Raw genomic sequence first — 9,593 nt, forward strand, 5'->3', positions numbered from 1 at the left:
GTATGTTTTTAGCAGCCCCCTTGCCTTAATTTACGCCAACTAAAAGTTCAACAACAATGTGTCCAGAGCGCCTACTGTAAAATAACCACGGCTCAGCTGTCGGGTGACATGCTGCTCACTCCACCACACTGCAACATCAAGCGCAACATTAAACTTCTCCTCGCTGCGCTTTAAGGCGTAAGGAATGATTAACTTTAACAGTATTAACACGCCAATAACGGCCGCCGCGGTGGTGCAATCGTTATGGTGCTCGACTGCTGGCCCGAAGGACGCGGGTTCGATCCCGGCCGCGGCGGTCGAGTTTCGATGGAGGCGAAGTTCTAGAGGCCCGTGTACTGTGCGATGTCAGTGCACGTTAAAGAACCCCAGGTGGTCAAAATATCCGGAGCCCTTCGCTAAGGCGTCTCTCATAGCCTGAGTCGCTTTGGGACATTAAACCGCATAAAGCAAACCTAACACGCCAATAACAAATAATTCTGGTCTTCGCTTCTGCCACTGATGCAAGGGTACTCTCAATCTCTGACTCTGTCACAGTTTGCACAGAAACGAAATGAAGGTAAAGATTTTTATTTACTTTTTGCTATGCATTTCATTCGTGCCACACTTTATTGCGCGTCACTTTTCCGTTACTGAATTTTGCTGGTATTGCCTTTCCAACCCACGCCTCTAACTCGTCGCACTGCATTTAAGGATTTTTTCTTATAATTACAAAGCCAATAAAATCGCTCACATCTTACTGGTCGATACCTGGGAACGACAACCCCGAAATACTTTTTCGTAATCAGGAGCTATTGCTAACAATGCATGCGATCAGAACAGTTACATTGTACAGTTTACGAAAACGTTTGCTCATTGTCGCTCGGTATAGGTAGCGGTTTCAGTGAGGTTAAGCAAAACATTCAAAATAAAACACCATGATTGCACTGAAATATGCTGATGCACTGAAAGCCACTATTTCTAAGCATGCGGAGACCAGTCGACGATCGCGTTCACCAACAAAAATTCGTTATCCTTTCCTTTTCAGAGCACAGAAACACTGAGGAAGCACTCTTAATAGTATGGTTGCCATTTTAAACTCACGTCGACCAAAATATCTCCACCATGAATGGCTACGTCCTTCGAGAGCGCAGTGGGCATGGCTGGGCACCGAAACGTGCAGTCGAATTGACTGCAAAAAATATTTTGTCCTTAGTATGAATTTTGCTAATATATCAACAGAACATCTTTAGAAGTTTGGTGCTGTCAACTCAAGCATACTAATACATTCAAATAAACGTGGTTGCCAAGCCTACTACTGCAAGAAGCTGTGCATAGTGTATGTAACATAGAGGTAAAAAAAAATTTGCACTCTTGGCTTCTATCACTCCGCTGGAAAACTTTGATAATTATTTACACGATAACCACTGCGCAGTACAACTAGCCGAAAAACACCAGTTTTCCAAAAAGAAACGAACCGCTGAAAAAGATCCGCCCATTTTTCTCAGAAATAAACAGCGAAAATCTACGGCCTAGACATAAGGTAAGCGCCTCATCTGAAACGGAACAAGTCATTGGTTCTTATGCAAATACAATCATGCTGCTACCACCCTGACGAAGAACGAGTACAGCGATGGACTACATACCGGGTATTCCACCTATAACCTCAAATTTAAAAACAAATAGATTTTTTTGAGTCAGAAGACCGCTTTTTTCTGCATAACACTGCCAGCGGTGTCGTGCATCAGAATGCAACTAAGACGTGCTAACCAATAAGCTGGTTAACAAATAACAAGTACCTAACCTTCAAACTATTACTATTAGTCTCGTTGCTTATTGAGAGGCGTGTACCCCTTCGCAAGTAATATCATATCACCTTTCAGAATTTCAAAAACGCAATTGCCCTCGGCGCTGTGGCCTAGCAAATTTTTCCTACATCGCGGCAAAATGCATGCGCTCTTGAAAAGCTTCGAGACAAAACAACTCCTCCAGTTCATGTAACTCGTCGAAATAAGCAAAATTTGTTGGGTGACAGCGCCCAGTGTAAATACAGTTGTAGTTAAAGAGTTAAAGGGAAACTGCATAGGTTTTAGAAATCAACGAGCTTAAGAGGGTCGAATGTGTGAAACTTGCAGGTAAAGCATGCGAAGTCTTTTTGGGCTAGCACTTGTAAGAGTGAGGTAATCGCTGATTAAAATCCGGACGTCCTTCAAGCTTCTCCGCAGCGAAATAATGCCAAGTGGGGGGCGCATAATGACGTCATCGAAGGTATCGGCAAATTTCCAACGCACAAACGTCTGCTCTGAAGGAAAAAAAAACAACGCCACAGAAGGCGAACCCTGCCGAGAGTTGTTTGGCAGCGTCTAATGCGTCAGGGCAGTGTGTGGCTGACGACAGCGGTAATTTGAAATCATACGTTCCGTGACGTCACGCTGAGTTTTTCCTGCACTCCTCTGGTGCATTGAGGAGAAGCGCAAAATTCAATCGTCGATTACGTCACTATTTTAAACGCTAGTGCAAAAAAACTTGGCATGCTTTACCTACAGCCTACATAGATTGGAATCCTTGAATATCTCGTAATTCTCAACAAAGTGTTGCAGTTGCCCTTTAACTATTCAGTATTAGTCAACCAACCCATCAGTTAGCTTGTCTTAACTTTACTCTGTTGTGCTACACCGCTGACAATGCTTTGCCGAAAGAAGCGCTCTTGTAATTCGAAAACCCGATTCATAAAAATCGCAGAACATTTTGTGTGAAACACCCTTTATAAGCTCCGAAAAACCTGCCTGATGGAACTGTTACCACATCATCTAAATACTCCCCCCCCCCCCCCCCCCACCGCCCTCACCTTATTAACTGATATCCAGAGAAGACAGTTCCTCATTCCCATCGGTCGGGTGGCAATCATAATGTACGTTTCAGTATCTTATGGTACAAAATAGTAGCTTAATTTGCAACTTTTCAAGAGAACGCCAAATCATTTGTGAACGAAGGAAGTTTGCAAACTGGAAAAAAAAATCACAGGAGCACCTAAAAAATCTTATACGTTTGTAGTGCGATATCATTAGAGGCTCTTGAAGCCTTTACCGAAAGTAACATCTCTTCCTCTCTGGTGCCGTCGCTTACCTCCAGCAATTGGGAATTATCCGCTCTGGTGACGTCAGTTTGCTCGAGCTATGCCATCGCATTAAAACCGGTTTTGTCGGCCACTCGGGACAGTTTTTGGCCCAAAATATTTGACTTGAGACTGGCGCTTCCTGTTATACAAAAGATTCTTTGAGATGGATTTCTTTTTACCTCTCGTAATCATTCCTTTAAAAGCTGTCCCATTTACGTAGCAAGCAGACCGGAGATTTGGCCGCTTAAGGCCGATTCACACGACGGACCGTTCGTCCGCGGCCCGCGCAGTACGTGTGCATACGTCAGCACTTTGAGAGGCGCGCTAGATGCATGGATGGATGGCGGCCGACAGCGCGCCCCTCAAAGTGCTGACGTATGCACACGTAGTGCGCGGGCCGCGGGCGAACGGTCCGTCGTGTGAATCGGACCAAGAGAAACGCCGAGCCTGCACTTCTTTGTTAAAGCGTTAGGGTTCATGTCCGCTTTTTAGTTATTAATATTGTTATTACTGTGCTGCTGCTGATTCTTTTCCGAAATACGGATAAAATAGCGAAGGAACAAGAGGTGACATAATTTGGCACATTTGACGGGGTTTAACACCCGCTTGTCTCAGATGTAAGCATATTGCCACGTGTCATTGTAGTGTCCGTTCGTTCGCGCAAGGCCGCAGGAAAGGGGTGTTATCATTTGTGGTCGTGACGCCAGAAGCGACTGGACTAATCTCGATTAATCACAGCCATGCCGAGCTGCATCTACGTGTTTCCAGATTGCTCTAGATGATCTCGAACTGTTATCTCGAAGTTTCCTTGCCAGCTTTAAATTGAACGATGCCGCGAGCAGCGCGCATTCGTAGTTCGACGACCGACGAGCACGTTTGTTGCTTACGCCGCCGCCGAGTGATTCAGTTCTTTTGCGGGCGCAAGTCAGCCGAAATAAAGAGCTTCGTTTGCAAGTCTTTCTGGTGTCTTCCTGACCGCCGACTGCCGTCAATTCAACGTGACAATATAAAACAGGAAGGAAAGGTAACATAGATAAAGAACGAGGGAGACGAAGGGAGTGAAAGAAGAGATAAAAATGAACAAAATGAACTTAACTTCTTGCGTGCCTCGTACACTGCTTCGTTTTTTTTTCCGGCAAAAAACACGCGATTTCGCGTTGCAGGCCTTTAAAGAATGAGTTTTTCTTCATTTCAAAATATTAAGTATTAATGTCCTGCCCGTGGTTTCAAACTCATCGTTGTCACGAACTGCCATATATGTAGGATTTAAAGTTACTAAGTGAATAGTATGAGAGAAGCCAACAGCCACAGAAACCAAGGGACTCGAGGGATTTTTTAAAAATTAATTGATTTATTTTGTGCTGTTGTTCGATTTAGAATATTACTAATGTGTTATCGCTGAAAGCTAACTGATTAGAAAATCAGAAGAAAAAACAACCACATGCCGCCGGTGGGATCCGAACCCACGACCTCCGAATTACGCGTTCGGTGCTCTACCGCTGAGTTCGGCGACGGCTGTCAATTCTTCTGCTTTCGGGGGTATTTATGTTTACAAATAACCTAACCTTTAGAGTGTTCACCAGCGCCACCCACGCTCTGTAAGTGGCGGACGTAGCACGTCATGAGTTACCGTTGATGTGACGTAGAACGTCATCAAACGGCGAGGGTGGAAGCTGTGTGAGAACCCTCTTATGCTTCCTATGGCGTCAAGGCTGCCAGAACCGAGGCCCTCGCTAAGCAATTAAGCAAACAAGAGAGGGGGGATGAAGGGCTCGTTATAAATATGGGAGAAGCCACAGAAACCAAGGGACTCGAGGGATTTTTTTTAATTCATTTATTTATTTTGTGCTGTTGTTCGATTTAGAATATTACTAATATGTTATCGCTTAAAGGTAATTGATTAGAAAAGCTGAAGAAAAAACAACCACATGCCGCCGGTGGGATCCGAACCCACGACCTCCGAATTACGCGTTCGGTGCTCTACCGCTGAGCTACGGCGACGGCTGTCAATTCTTCTGCTTTCGGGGGTATTTATGTTTACAAATAACCTAACCTTTAGAGTGTTCACCAGCGCCACCCACGCTCTGTAAGCGGCAGACGTAGCATGTCCTGAGTTACCGCTGATGTGACGTAGAACGTCATCGAACGGCGAGGGTGGAAGCTGTGCGAGAACCCTCTTATGCTTCCTATGGCGTCAAGGCTGCCAGAACCGAGGCCCTCGCTAAGCAATTAAGCAAACAAGAGAGGGGGGATGAGGGGCTCGTTATAAATATGAGAGAAGCCAACAACCACAGAAACCTCGAGGAATTTTTTTAATTAATTTATTTATTTTGTGCTCTTGTTCGATTTAGAATATTACTAATATGTTATCGCTTAAAGCTAATTGATTAGAAAAGCAGAAGAAAAAACAACCACATGCCGCCGGTGGGATCCGAACCCACGACCTCCGAATTACGCGTCCGGTGCTCTACCGCTGAGCTCCGGCGACGGCTGTCAAACCTTTTGCTTTCGGTGGTATTTATGTTTTACATATAACCTAACCTTGGGAGTGTTCACCAGCGCCACCCACGTTCTTAAGCGGCGGACGTGGCACGTCCTGAGTTACCGCTGATGTGACGTAGAACGTCATCGAACGGCGAGGGTGGAAGCTTTGTGAGAACCCTCTTATGCTTCCTAAGGCATCAAGGCTGCCAGAACCGAGGCCCTCGTTAAAAGACTAAGCGGATTTAATGGATAAAGGCAATTTCCTTACGCTTTGCACCTTCGTTCTCTTAAGGCACGTGCTTTTTTTCGATTTAATCTTGGAGACCACTACTTCGCACAACGTTGAGATCGTCATCTCTGAATGTCCAGTTTCCTTTAGCCTTCTCGTCTCTTCAGCGCTGAAAATTGAGAATCTGCATTTCGTCTTTCTACGTCTGAATCGTCAAATCACGTTCTGTCACGAGTTGCACATTGTTGAACAGCTATTTTGCACTTTCGCTCGATATCGAGGATAGGCCGCCAGAATTTCTTGAAGTAATCAGACTTGTCTTGCTGTTCTTGGATAATTCCCCAGGGCTGTAGTCCAAGCACTGAGCTCTATATTCCTCGAAACTTGTTAGTGCTCTCGCCGCCGTTCTTCTCGTGCTGGCATTAACCTTTACTAAATTGTCCGGAAACAGCAAAAGACTTCAAGCGTTTTTGAGCCACACTCTGCTTGGCCTAGCCTGTGCGGCAGTAGAGCTCAACGCACCTCTGCTCTTACCCACTCACGAAGGAATTGTCTGATTTAGCACCAATTCGCCACTGAATGCAGAGGACTGTACAGGTGCTCTTCTGAAACTTTCAGCTAAACGTCAGGTTGTGTTTCGCGTCGGTTCGTCCCAGAGCCACTGGATAACTTTTCCAATGATTTCAGTCCGTCCGTGGCGGTGGCAGTTAGCATCGGCTATAGTTAATGGACACCTTGGCGGTGGTCGGTGGTTAACAGCATGGTATCGTGCGTTCCAAGAAGAGGTAAGACCTATTTCTTGCGACGCTGCATATCTTGTAATACAAAATGGCGGTACCTGAAAAACGCGGAGGGGTCGTCACATCACACCAAAGTTCCCATTCTACTTGTATTTGTGAACTGCGAGACATCTTCAACCGACATTTCTCTCTAGCAGTTTACAATATGTTACAAAATCCAACCGGGCAGGCAGTTGTGGCGAAATGTTTAGTTTTTGCTCATCTGCATCTGCCCAACTGAAGGAAGCTATATTACTAACCATGGCTTTCTTTTCATACTCCTCAGAATAGACTCAGCGCCAAGCATCTTTCTGTCCGTTCTCGACCATTTTAGAGCGCAGCTCTTAACGGTGCACGAAAAAGCGTTCAGAAAAATTCGTTTTTGCTTTTATTTTGTTAGCGTAGGCGGAAATTAAGCCTACAGAAGTAAAAATACGCCTGTACTGCTTGCTTTCGCGAGACACAGCTTCACATCTCTCTCTACGATGTCCAATGAAAATACTGTAATCCGTAAAGACACCGTAAGTAATTTTCATTACTCTATTGGACACGACCTAAGTAAAAGCTTGATAAAACTACTACCGAGTGGCAAGACGCCACGCGATTGGCTGAAAGGTATTCGAGCAAGTTTTTCGCCAAAGCAACAACGTTCATCGACGCCTTCTACTCTTCGCTGTGATTTTCAAAAAAAAAAAAAAGAGACGGGAGCCGTGTCGTTTAATCCGATTTAATAGGGAAATCGGCCACATACGATAATGGTTAGAAGTGGCTAACATTGCTTGGAGCGTGTAGGTAGATTTGTCGCGATGAAGAGACAAACTTATTATCCTCTCAGTGCACCGTTAAACGCCCGTTCGTTGAGCGACGTCGCCGCCATCCCTCGGCGTAACCGAGCGAACGCAGAGCGCAGCGGTGGATGAAAGACAGCTACAGCTCAAAGATCAGCTCCGTGACGGGGACAAGAGATGGCGCCAGAGTAGCGCGCGCCGCTACTTGGCGCGGCGGTTCGCGGCGGCGGTTCGCTTGTCGCGCTGCCCAAGCCGAAACAGCGGCCCGCGCCGCTCTCAGATAAAGCGTGGCCTCCGCGATCGAAGCCCGCTTTTGCAATGGCGCGCCGCTGGAACAGATCACGGCGGCCATGGATAAAGTCTTCTAGTGTCCAGAAATGCCACGAGATGACTGTTCGCTCGGCGGCCCGGGCCGTAGTGAGAGGCAATGCTTTTCTATGGGGAATGCGCGCTTCGCGAACGCCATTTTCCCTAAACCTGTTGCCGATGAAAAGAAGAAAACACTTTTGCCGTTTTTTTTAAGCACTGCTTCGTTGCCAACGGCAGTTTTATGAAGCAGCGGCTTCGCGCTGATCTAGTTGAAGACGAAGAAGGCGATGAGTTCTGGCGGGTTTTTTGAACCTGCTACACGAATAAGAGCCGGCGCCCTGATAACCGAGCATGTAACCATCGCTCGTGTTTTTTGTGCTCTTGACCGTTGGCTCGTTGGTTCGTGCGTTAGTTGGCCCGCTCATTCGGTCGCCTGCTGCGCGCCCTGCTCGTTCCTTGCCTAGTTAGTTCGTTCCTTAAATCATTGTAGCATTTGTTATGCTTTCGTGCGCGCCGCTAGTTGGTACTTCCATGCACTTATTATACCGTTCAGTCGTTTGCTTGCTCTTCATTTGTCCCCTCATTTGGGTGTGTTTTGTTCGACTTTCTCCCGATAGCGCACTCAAGCATGCACAAGTTTTACGGTATGTTTTTAGCAGCCCCTTGCCTTAATTTACGCCAACTAAAAGTTCAACAACAATGTGTCCAGAGCGCCTACTGTAAAATAACCACGGCTCAGCTGTCGGGTGACATGCTGCTCACTCCACCACACTGCAACATCAAGCGCAACATTAAACTTCTCCTCGCTGCGCTTTAAGGCGTAAGGAATGATTAACTTTAACAGTATTAACTAGGGGTGTGCGAATATTCGAAATTTTCGAATATATTTCGAATATTATATTTTCAGCATTCGTATTCGATTCGAAATCCAAGTATTCGTGTTCTTTCGAATATTCGACCCGACGCGAATATTCGTATCTAGCCAAATATTCATTGTGAGCACCGGCGTTCATTTCTGTCCGCAAGCCCTATCGACAGAGACATAACAGCATGGTGGCGCCTAGAGCAATGAGCATGGATGAAGGAAAAGTTTTCCTTCGAGGAAGGAAAATTTTTCCTTCCTCCAAGGGAATGCCGTAGCTGAATGCGCAGGTGAGCTTTTTGTGGCTATACCTGCGAAGCTGCTATAGTCAGAGCTGTGCACGAAGTACAGGCTTTGTCAAAAGTTTAGAGCCCAGGGGGTTTGCTTCTGAGCCTCACTGTATGGTTCGTGATGCATCTCCAGCGCTCCAAACTTCCTCTGAGTAAGAAGATTTCTGGTTCTACTTTCTTCAATGGGCAGGACTTCCCAGAATGCTTCAGGAGTCCCACTGCAAGGCTAAGAAGTAAACCCCCTGGGCTCCAAACTTTTGACAAAGACTGTACCTCGCAATACGTGCCAGGTCAGTGCCAAGTGAGAGGGCATTTTCCTTGGCTGGAGGAGTCGTTTCAGCTAGAAGGGAACTACTTCTGCCTGACCATATGGAGCAGCTGGCTTTCCTTCACGACAACCTTTTATGTTCATCTCAGCTACGCTCTTTTGTGCTGATGGCAAGCTAGCCTTAATCAATGCTGTGTACCAGCCATCTTCTCTGATATTTCCACTCTTCTAAGAATAATGTTCCAGACTTCGATTCTTTATGTGCAGCCACACACACCTTTTGTGTTCATTTAATCATCGATAGTTGAACTGTGAGGTTCTTAGGTGCTCAAATAAATGTTTTGTAGTGGTTAAATGCGTCTGTCCTTGATTATTCGATATTCGATTTGATATTCCGAATCAAGTATTCGTATTCGATTCGTATTCAAAAAATTTGATATTCGCACACCCCTAGTTTTAACACGCCAATAACGGCCGCCGCGGTGGCTCA

Source organism: Amblyomma mixtum, chromosome 3 (genome assembly GCF_055824585.1).
Source record: "Amblyomma mixtum isolate Tamu chromosome 3, ASM5582458v1, whole genome shotgun sequence".
Lineage (NCBI taxonomy): Eukaryota > Metazoa > Arthropoda > Arachnida > Ixodida > Ixodidae > Amblyomma > Amblyomma mixtum.